Source organism: Pieris napi, chromosome 13, assembly GCF_905475465.1.
Source record: "Pieris napi chromosome 13, ilPieNapi1.2, whole genome shotgun sequence".
Taxonomy (NCBI): Eukaryota; Metazoa; Arthropoda; class Insecta; order Lepidoptera; family Pieridae; genus Pieris; species Pieris napi.
This window is the reverse complement of record NC_062246.1, coordinates 722,047-731,554: the sequence shown is the minus strand read 5'-3', so window position 1 is coordinate 731,554 and position 9,508 is coordinate 722,047.

The following is a 9,508-nucleotide window of genomic DNA, read 5'->3' as shown; positions in this document are numbered from 1 at the left end:
ATATTAGTTATGTCATTAATCTAATTTGTAACTTGTTTACATTATTTTATCCAATATTTTCTCCTAATAACACCGAATTATATCAATTTATAGAAGTTGGAGTTTTGTAGTAAGAATAACAAGAAAATCTTCTGCCGTGTTACAAGCTGATAATAAGTATATAGCATAATGTAACTCATAGTGTGTATGAACTTAGCGTTTTGTATTAGTAGATATCAAAGAATAACAGGATTTTATCCAATTTTTTTTAAAATAGACAATTAAAACGTGTACCTAATAATTATAATACTTCTGAAAAATATTGTTAAAATTTTATTCTAATTATCTAGCAGGAATGTATAAAATTTGGAACCAAAGTTTACTTTAAATAGATATTTATTTATTTTAATTATAAATATTTATAAATGTCTTTATAACACACTACGCACAGGGGTACGAATATTATTATTATTTTTTTTTTTTTTTTTTTTTTTAATGTAATAGGAGGCAAACGGGCAGGAGGCTCACCTGATGTTAAGTGATACCTCCGCCCATGGACACTCACAATGCCAGAAGGCTCGCAAGTGCGTTGCCGGCCTTTCAAGAATTGGTACGCTCTTTTCTTGAAGGACCCTAAGTCGAATTGGTTCGGAAATACTTCTGTGGGCAGCTGGTTCCACATAGTGGTGGTGCGCGGCAAAAACTGCCTTAGAAAACGCTCTGTTGTGGAACGACGGACGTCGAGGTGATACGGATGGTATTTTGTATTTTGCCTTGACGTCCGATGATGAAACTCAGCTGCAGGTATTAGACCGAACAACTCCTCTGAACACTCTCCATGGTAAATGCGGTAGAAGATGCAGAGAGATCCTACATCTCTACGCAACGCCAAGGGATCAAGCCGCACGGAAAGTGACTGGTCGTCGACGATTCGAACCGCTCTTCGTTGAATACGGTCAAGTGGAAGGAGCTGGTACTGGGGAGCTCCCGCCCAGAGGTGAGAGCAGTACTCCATGTGGGGCCGAATTTGCGCTTTATATAGTTGCAAGCGGTGGCCCGGAGTGAAGTACCGTCTCGCCTTGCTGAGCACACCAAGCTTTTTGGAGGCTAATTTAGCCTTTCCTTCCAGATGACCGCGAAACTGAACGTTATTCGATATGTCAACGCCCAGTATTCCGATGCTAGCTGAGGCTTTAAGGAGAGTGTCTTCGAAGAGGGGAGTAGCGACAAAGGGAGTTTTTTTAGCGGAAAACGCGCATACTTGTGTCTTCTTGGGGTTAAATTGGACTAGATTTAGTCTACCCCAGTCCGAGACTCCACGTAGAAGAGTTTCGACTTCAGACACAAGTTTGTTCCGGTACTCATCGACAACAGCCCGAGAAATACCTGCCCGGCCAGTGTAAAAAGTATCCCCAGTGCTGTCGTCCGCATAGCAATGAATGTTGCTAAGCTGCAACATATCATTGATATGCAGAATAAACAGGGTCGGGGATAGGACACAGCCTTGTGGGACACCAGCATTCACAGGTTTCAGGTCGGAGCATGCTCCGTCGATGACGACTTTGATGCTTCGATCAGCGAGAAAGCTGGAAATCCAGTTGCATAATTTCTCAGGGAGCCCATAGGCTGGAAGCTTCGAGAGCAATGCTCTGTGCCACACCCGATCGAAGGCTTTCGCTATGTCCAAACTTACCGCCAGCGCTTCCCCCTTGGACTCAATTGCCTCTGCCCACCTATGTGTAAGGTATACAAGGAGGTCACCAGCCGAGCGACCACGACGAAAGCCTTACTGGGAATCGCTAATCAGCTGGTGGCCCTCTAGATACCTCAAGAGCTGGCTGTTAATAATGGTTTCCATTATTTTGGAGAACAAGGAGGTTATAGCTATCGGGCGATAGTTGGACGGATCAGAGCGATCGCCTTTTTTAGGGATCGGATGTACCGAAGCGATCTTCCAGCACTTCGGAACAGTGCCGAGCGTGTAAATGTACCGGAAAAGGCGCGTTAGGACCGGAGCCAACTCAGGAGCACAAGTACGCAGCACAATTGGGGGAATGCCATCAGGCCCGCTCGACTTATGGATGTCCAAGGAAGACAAAGCTTTACGGATAGCACGTTGCCGGAATATAACTTCGGGCATCGTAGTATCACACCGCAATAGTGTCGGTGGTTCCTTCCCTTGATCATCCAAAGTGGAGTTCGACGCAAAGAGACAGCCTAGAAGATCGGCCTTCTCTTTCGCGGTATGGGCCAGTGAGTCATCCTCCCTATGCAATGGTGGAATTGAGGGCTGACAGAAATTCCCTTGGACAGCTTTGGCAAGAGACCAGAAGGCTCGAGTTCCCGAAGGGAGGTGGGCCAACTTCTCACCAAATCTGGCAATGTGCTCTGACTTTGCTTTAGCGATTTCCCGCTTGAAGGACCTGGAGGCTGAATTGTATGCTTTTTTACGTTCGCCGATAGTCACATCACAGGATGTCACCGCTTCTGCCCAGGCTTTGAAGCATTCATGCTTACGGCGCAAAGCCGCTTTGCAAGAACGCCTAAACCAAGGCTGGGACTTGCCACCGACCGGCACCGAAGAGAATGGAATAAAAAGATCCATACCCTGCAGGACCACCTCGGCGACAGAGTCAGCGACGGCATCTGGAGTACTCGACGAAAAGCAAATGGGCCCCCAAGGGTAGGACGCAAAAAAAGACCGCATCCCATCCCAATCTGCTGACTTATAGTGCCACACGCGGCGACAGCCCGCGAAGCTAGGCCGTAGAGGGCGCGTGAACGGCACAATGCTCCGGACCACACAATGATCTGATGAACCCAATGGCGGTTCAACAGAGACTTGGTAGTTCTCCGGATGTGAAGTCAGCAGAAGGTCCAACAAAGAGGGTTTATGACCATCCACATCTGGTATTCGTGTAATCGCAGGGACCATTTGTGTCAGGTCGTAGGCTAAAGCAAAGTCGTGAAAGGATCTTCCCGCGTGATCGGTAGTTTCAGAGCCGAGCCAATCGGCATGGTGGGCGTTAAAATCGCCAAGTATCACGATTTCAGCGGTAGGAACCCTTTCGAGCAGGGAATCTGTAGCCATTTGGATGTGCTCAATGAGTCGGTCAGTTTCGGTATTTCCGCTATGGGACCTATACAGGCATGCGTAGAATCGCGGATGGTCATCGCAGTCTACGCGCAGCCAGAGGTTAGATAGGTCCCTTCCTTCAAGCGTCCCGAGGCGACGAGAACAGATATCCTCTCTGACGTACACGCAAACTCCAGCCCGCGGCACAAATGAATGTTCCAATTTGTACCCCGGGTAGGAGAGGTAGGAAGTATCAGCCGGGGAGGAAATCTGAGTCTCGGTAAGAAAGAGCAAGGCCGGCTTCGCAGTCTCTAAATGGTGGTGGACAGCGTTGATGTTGGAATTGAGCCCCCTAACATTTGTGAAGTCCACGGCGAGTGTGGACGGGGGTGCCTTTGTTAAATTGCTCCGTTTGTCCCGAGAACGATTACTATTGTTTTTATCGAGCGCAGAATTGCCCCCCCCAGAATACGAAGGGCAGCCTGTGCGTCCACCACCGGGTGCTGTGTGTCCCGGTGTTGGACGCCCAGAGGGGGATTCTCCACCGCGAGCGCGTGTGGTACCCCCCTGGGGTAGTTTCTGTTTTTTCTGCACCTTCATATTTCTTGTAGAGGGGGGGGGAGGGGGATGGGCTCCGGGAGTCTCTCTCACCGCACGAAACGCGAGTACAATAGGGCGAACCTATTGCATCACTTCACGCCGGTTTTCTGAGAGACAGTGGTACTGCCCCGGTCGTGCCTGCCCATTTGGCTGAAGCCCGAAGGCAACAGCATGGCACTCCCACTAGGAATTTAACTTAAAACTTATAGAAATAAATATTCTTATACAATAAATCACAGTAGGAACTTAATATAAAGAGATGTTGAGTTCAAGCAACAAGCCATTGACATTTTGTACTATTATAATTATAAAATAACAATTAAAAGTTCAAAACTTTAATTGTTTACGTAACTACAAGTAATTATAAAAAAAATCTTCTTTTTTTATCAAAAATTTACAAATAACAATGTTTAAAATGTGTTAATCTTCGTCACTTTTGTTTCGTGAACCTCTGTTACTGACAAATGCTTATAGAAAATTGTGATATTTTTGAGGGAATATGTTATTATTACAAAAATATACTAAATCCTTGTAATTGGCTTTGTTAATTAGCAAAACATTTTCATAGTGGCAAAGGCTCCACACGACCCCGTCTAGTACCCAATTTTTTTGTCGCCTTTCTTCATCACCTAAGCTATGTTTATAACTCAGAACTCCTTCACTCTCTGGAGAAGCGTCGATTTCTTTTATTTTATTCCAAGAAACTTTGGTCTACTAAAGTTTTTGGTCCAATTTAATGCAACAATGTCTTTTTTAAAGTCTAGAATCATATCTTGCTTAACCTCTATAACAGTAAAAGGATTTCCGTTTGTTTTGGCCCATCGAACTATCAAAAGACACCCGGTGAGACCCTCAGTAACCCGAGAAGCCCAGTGAGGGACCAGCGGACGAGGTCCTCTGCGTCCGCATTGCCTTTAGGGGTGATGCCGGACGTCGAAGGGGCGACCGCAGATTTCCTTATTTTTTTCCTTATTTCCTATTTTTACAGTAACTTAATTCTAATACAATAGAAAACTAACGTAAAACATAATATAACCATAACAAGTAAAAACTTAAAAACCTAAACCATTTTATAACTAATTATGAATAATGAAATTCTTGTGAATTCAGCCAGTGTGCAACTAAATATATCTGTCTCACAAGCAATAGTGTTTAGGGTGCGCAAAACACGCGTAAATGGTGCTTCTCTAAGTAAGTTCGTCCGCGCCCGAGGCACTGCCAGCAATTGCGACCGCTTACCCCGATTTTTATATTAAAGTTGCTTATGATTTACGAGTTATCAGTTGTTTTGTTATGTTTCGCATGAAGTGAAGTTAAATATACAAAACTTGGCTAATAAAACTTTATGAATAACTAGCGGACTCGACAGACTTCGTCCTGTCATAAAGATTTGTAATGTGGCAGTTTTTTGTTCCTACGTATTTTATAGTCGTGGCTAAAAATTCTCCTGAACAGAACCGTCACCCTTAATGGCAATTTTAGTGCTGAATGGTCTGTTCGACCACCTTCAAGCAAAGTTGCTGCGATTCCCGACGAAGCGAGTGCAAGTTTGACAATTGTTGATTTTTCATTGTCTGCTGTCGATCGGCGACGATACAATGAATAACCGTCATTACCAGTAATTGTTTCCGATATTAATGTCCGTGGATATCGTTTTGAACATTTACCATCCATCATACACGGTGAATTTTGATTAAGAGTTTCACAGTTACCATTTATCATGTTTTTGATAACTACCTCATGCAATCCAGGATCTACTTGTACATTAGGGATGTCAGCTGATATTACTGCATCAACTTCATTTGGCCTAATCCTTTCAACCAAAATCAAAATGTGTGCATGTGAAAATTAATCAACAAAGCTTTTTATAAATTTGAGGACTACTTAAATGATCCTAATCCTTGGGATTGATTTGCTCCAGTTCAAACAATTTGTATGACAATACTTGGCGATTAAAAAGAGTGGCGGAAAGTTTCTTGCCAGTTCTTTTTACCCGCTCTACGCCCTTGACTTGCGAACTGGTAGTAAATGTAAATTTACGATTAATTTAACTTGACGATTCAAAAGTGTACTTGGTTACCCACTTGAATAAAGATAGTTTGAGTTTGTGACAATCCTTGTTTCTGCCACTCCACAGAATACATCCAGCAGCGTGTCTCACCAAACACATAATGTTTTACGATGAAATCCATTAATGATTTCAACTTTTGTCTTAAGACTCTGGCTGGTAATATCATGACGATCAATGGGTGATTGCCCAGGGAATAACTCCTGCTTGATTTCTATCCATTGCGGATTGCATGTAAATGTGATGAACAAATCTGCTGTACCATAATGACGAACATACGACATGGCATCTTTGTTTGATTATTCCGTTCTTTGTCTTTAGCGAAACTACTCTGACGATATTGTCTGTGCCCGGGTGTAACTCTACAACTCTGCCCATAGCCCACTTTCCAGGAGGTAAATTAGCGTCGTGAATGGCAACTAAGTCTTGGTTATTTTAAGTTTTCTCGTAGTTTTTGCCATTTACCATTTACTACGGGATGTCAAGGTGGGCAAGTATTCCGATTGCCACCTCTTCCATATATCTTGGAAAGTTTTCTCCACTAAATACCATCTTGTTCGTAAGTCATTCTCGGTGGGCAACAATGAAAGTGTCGGCCCCCCAGTTAAGAAATGAGCGGGTGTTAGAAGCCTAGTATTTAGACAGGCTTCTAACTGCGATAAGAGTGTTGAGAAAAATTCACGTACGAAGAGCTCTCAACACGTTTTTTTTCTAAAATTAGACCACAAATCACAAAATTTACTCGACAAAGGATGGTCCCAATCAAGATGTGCCTTCCAAATCTGCTGGATCACAAGCTTTGCTAATACCACAACTGGTGAAATCCAACCCAGAGGGTCATACAAACGGGAAATATTTAACAAAACTTGTCTTTTTCCTACAGGAAATGTTATTTCTGGTAAAACAACAACATATTCAAAATTATCAGTTTCCCGATTCCACTGGACTCCAAGAACCTTTATCATGTTATCTGTTTTAATTGGCAAAGATGTATCCTCTTTATTGTTTTGCTTTCCAATGTAATGCAATAACTCCTTACTATTGCTTGTCCATTTTTGTAATTGAAAGCCACTAGTCTCAGTTCCAGTCATCAGATCATCAACGTAAAAATAAGTATTTCGATGCCTCCAATTAACACTAGCTGATTTACTCTTGCTTTAAACCTCATCAATAAAATATTGTAAATCTTTTTAGTTTTAAACTTAGAACCAGTTAGAGGAATGCAACAGGTAAAACTCTAGTTCAAGATGAGAATACATTCCTCTAACTCACAGTTGGCGGAACAAATGAGGAAATGTTAGATAATATAGAAAAATAAATGAAATCCTTGGAATAATAAAAAAACCATATTATATTAGTTATGTCATTAATCTAATTTGTAACTTGTTTACATTATTTTATCCAATATTTTCTCCTAATAACACCGAATTATATCAATTTATAGAAGTTGGAGTTTTGTAGTAAGAATAACAAGAAAATCTTCTGCCGTGTTACAAGCTGATAATAAGTATATAGCATAATGTAACTCATAGTGTGTATGAACTTAGCGTTTTGTATTAGTAGATATCAAAGAATAACAGGATTTTATCCAATTTTTTTTAAAATAGACAATTAAAACGTGTACCTAATAATTATAATACTTCTGAAAAATATTGTTAAAATTTTATTCTAATTATCTAGCAGGAATGTATAAAATTTGGAACCAAAGTTTACTTTAAATAGATATTTATTTATTTTAATTATAAATATTTATAAATGTCTTTATAACACACTACGCACAGGGGTACGAATATTATTATTAATTTAACTTAAAACTTATAGAAATAAATATTCTTATACAATAAATCACAGTAGGAACTTAATATAAAGAGATGTTGAGTTCAAGCAACAAGCCATTGACATTTTGTACTATTATAATTATAAAATAACAATTAAAAGTTCAAAACTTTAATTGTTTACGTAACTACAAGTAATTATAAAAAAAATCTTCTTTTTTTATCAAAAATTTACAAATAACAATGTTTAAAATGTGTTAATCTTCGTCACTTTTGTTTCGTGAACCTCTGTTACTGACAAATGCTTATAGAAAATTGTGATATTTTTGAGGGAATATGTTATTATTACAAAAATATACTAAATCCTTGTAATTGGCTTTGTTAATTAGCAAAACATTTTCATAGTGGCAAAGGCTCCACACGACCCCGTCTAGTACCCAATTTTTTTGTCGCCTTTCTTCATCACCTAAGCTATGTTTATAACTCAGAACTCCTTCACTCTCTGGAGAAGCGTCGATTTCTTTTATTTTATTCCAAGAAACTTTGGTCTACTAAAGTTTTTGGTCCAATTTAATGCAACAATGTCTTTTTTAAAGTCTAGAATCATATCTTGCTTAACCTCTATAACAGTAAAAGGATTTCCGTTTGTTTTGGCCCATCGAACTATCAAAAGACACCCGGTGAGACCCTCAGTAACCCGAGAAGCCCAGTGAGGGACCAGCGGACGAGGTCCTCTGCGTCCGCATTGCCTTTAGGGGTGATGCCGGACGTCGAAGGGGCGACCGCAGATTTCCTTATTTTTTTCCTTATTTCCTATTTTTACAGTAACTTAATTCTAATACAATAGAAAACTAACGTAAAACATAATATAACCATAACAAGTAAAAACTTAAAAACCTAAACCATTTTATAACTAATTATGAATAATGAAATTCTTGTGAATTCAGCCAGTGTGCAACTAAATATATCTGTCTCACAAGCAATAGTGTTTAGGGTGCGCAAAACACGCGTAAATGGTGCTTCTCTAAGTAAGTTCGTCCGCGCCCGAGGCACTGCCAGCAATTGCGACCGCTTACCCCGCCGAGTGTGGTTATTTGGCACACGCAGCCCCAATCTTTCCAATTTCCGCATTATAGATTTTACCTCTAAGGATCTTAAAAAAATATAACGTGATAGTAAGGTCCCTCCTTACCTCTAACTTGTTGTATCCAACCATGCCCAAGACAACAAAGTTGGATACATTATTGGGTAAAATGGGTACACTCCATACAACCTCATGTATATGTATCTCATAAATTTATTTTGAATGCGCTCCACCATTAGAGAATATTTTTTTTCTTGTGGGGCCCAAATCATAGAGTTACATTCCAAGTGGCTCCTTACAAGTGCATTATACAATGCCATTACCGCTTTTATATTTGAAAAACCTTTGGCCATACGCAAAATAAACCCTAAATTCCTATAAGCTTTTCTACAAATAATTTTTATGTTATCCCGAAAATTTAATTCCACGTTTAAATGAACCCCTAGGTCTTTTACTTCGGCTACTCTTGGAATTGGCTGTTTCTCAATGTTATAATTATAAAGTATCCGTGTCCGTGATCTGGAAAAAGAAATAACAGCACATTTTGCAGAATTAAGCTGCAGTCGATTTTTCCTGCACCAATTTACTACCCGATCAATATCCTGCTGTAATCGTAGACAATCTTCCGCACTATTAATCGGCCGTGATAATTTAAGATCATCCGCGAACATCAAACATTTTGCCTCTTCTACTACCCCTGGTAGATCATTTACCATTAACAAAAATTCTAAAGGTCCTAAATTGCTCCCCTGTGTCACGCCAGACCAAGTGTAATAGTTCCTAGATTTAATGCCATCATATTCCACATACTGCTCGCTATCTGTCATGTGACTTGCCATAAACCGAATCAATGACGCAGTGAAGCCAACTTTTGCTAATTTCTTCAAGAGCACGTCATTATCGACCGTGTCAAATGCTTTTCGCAT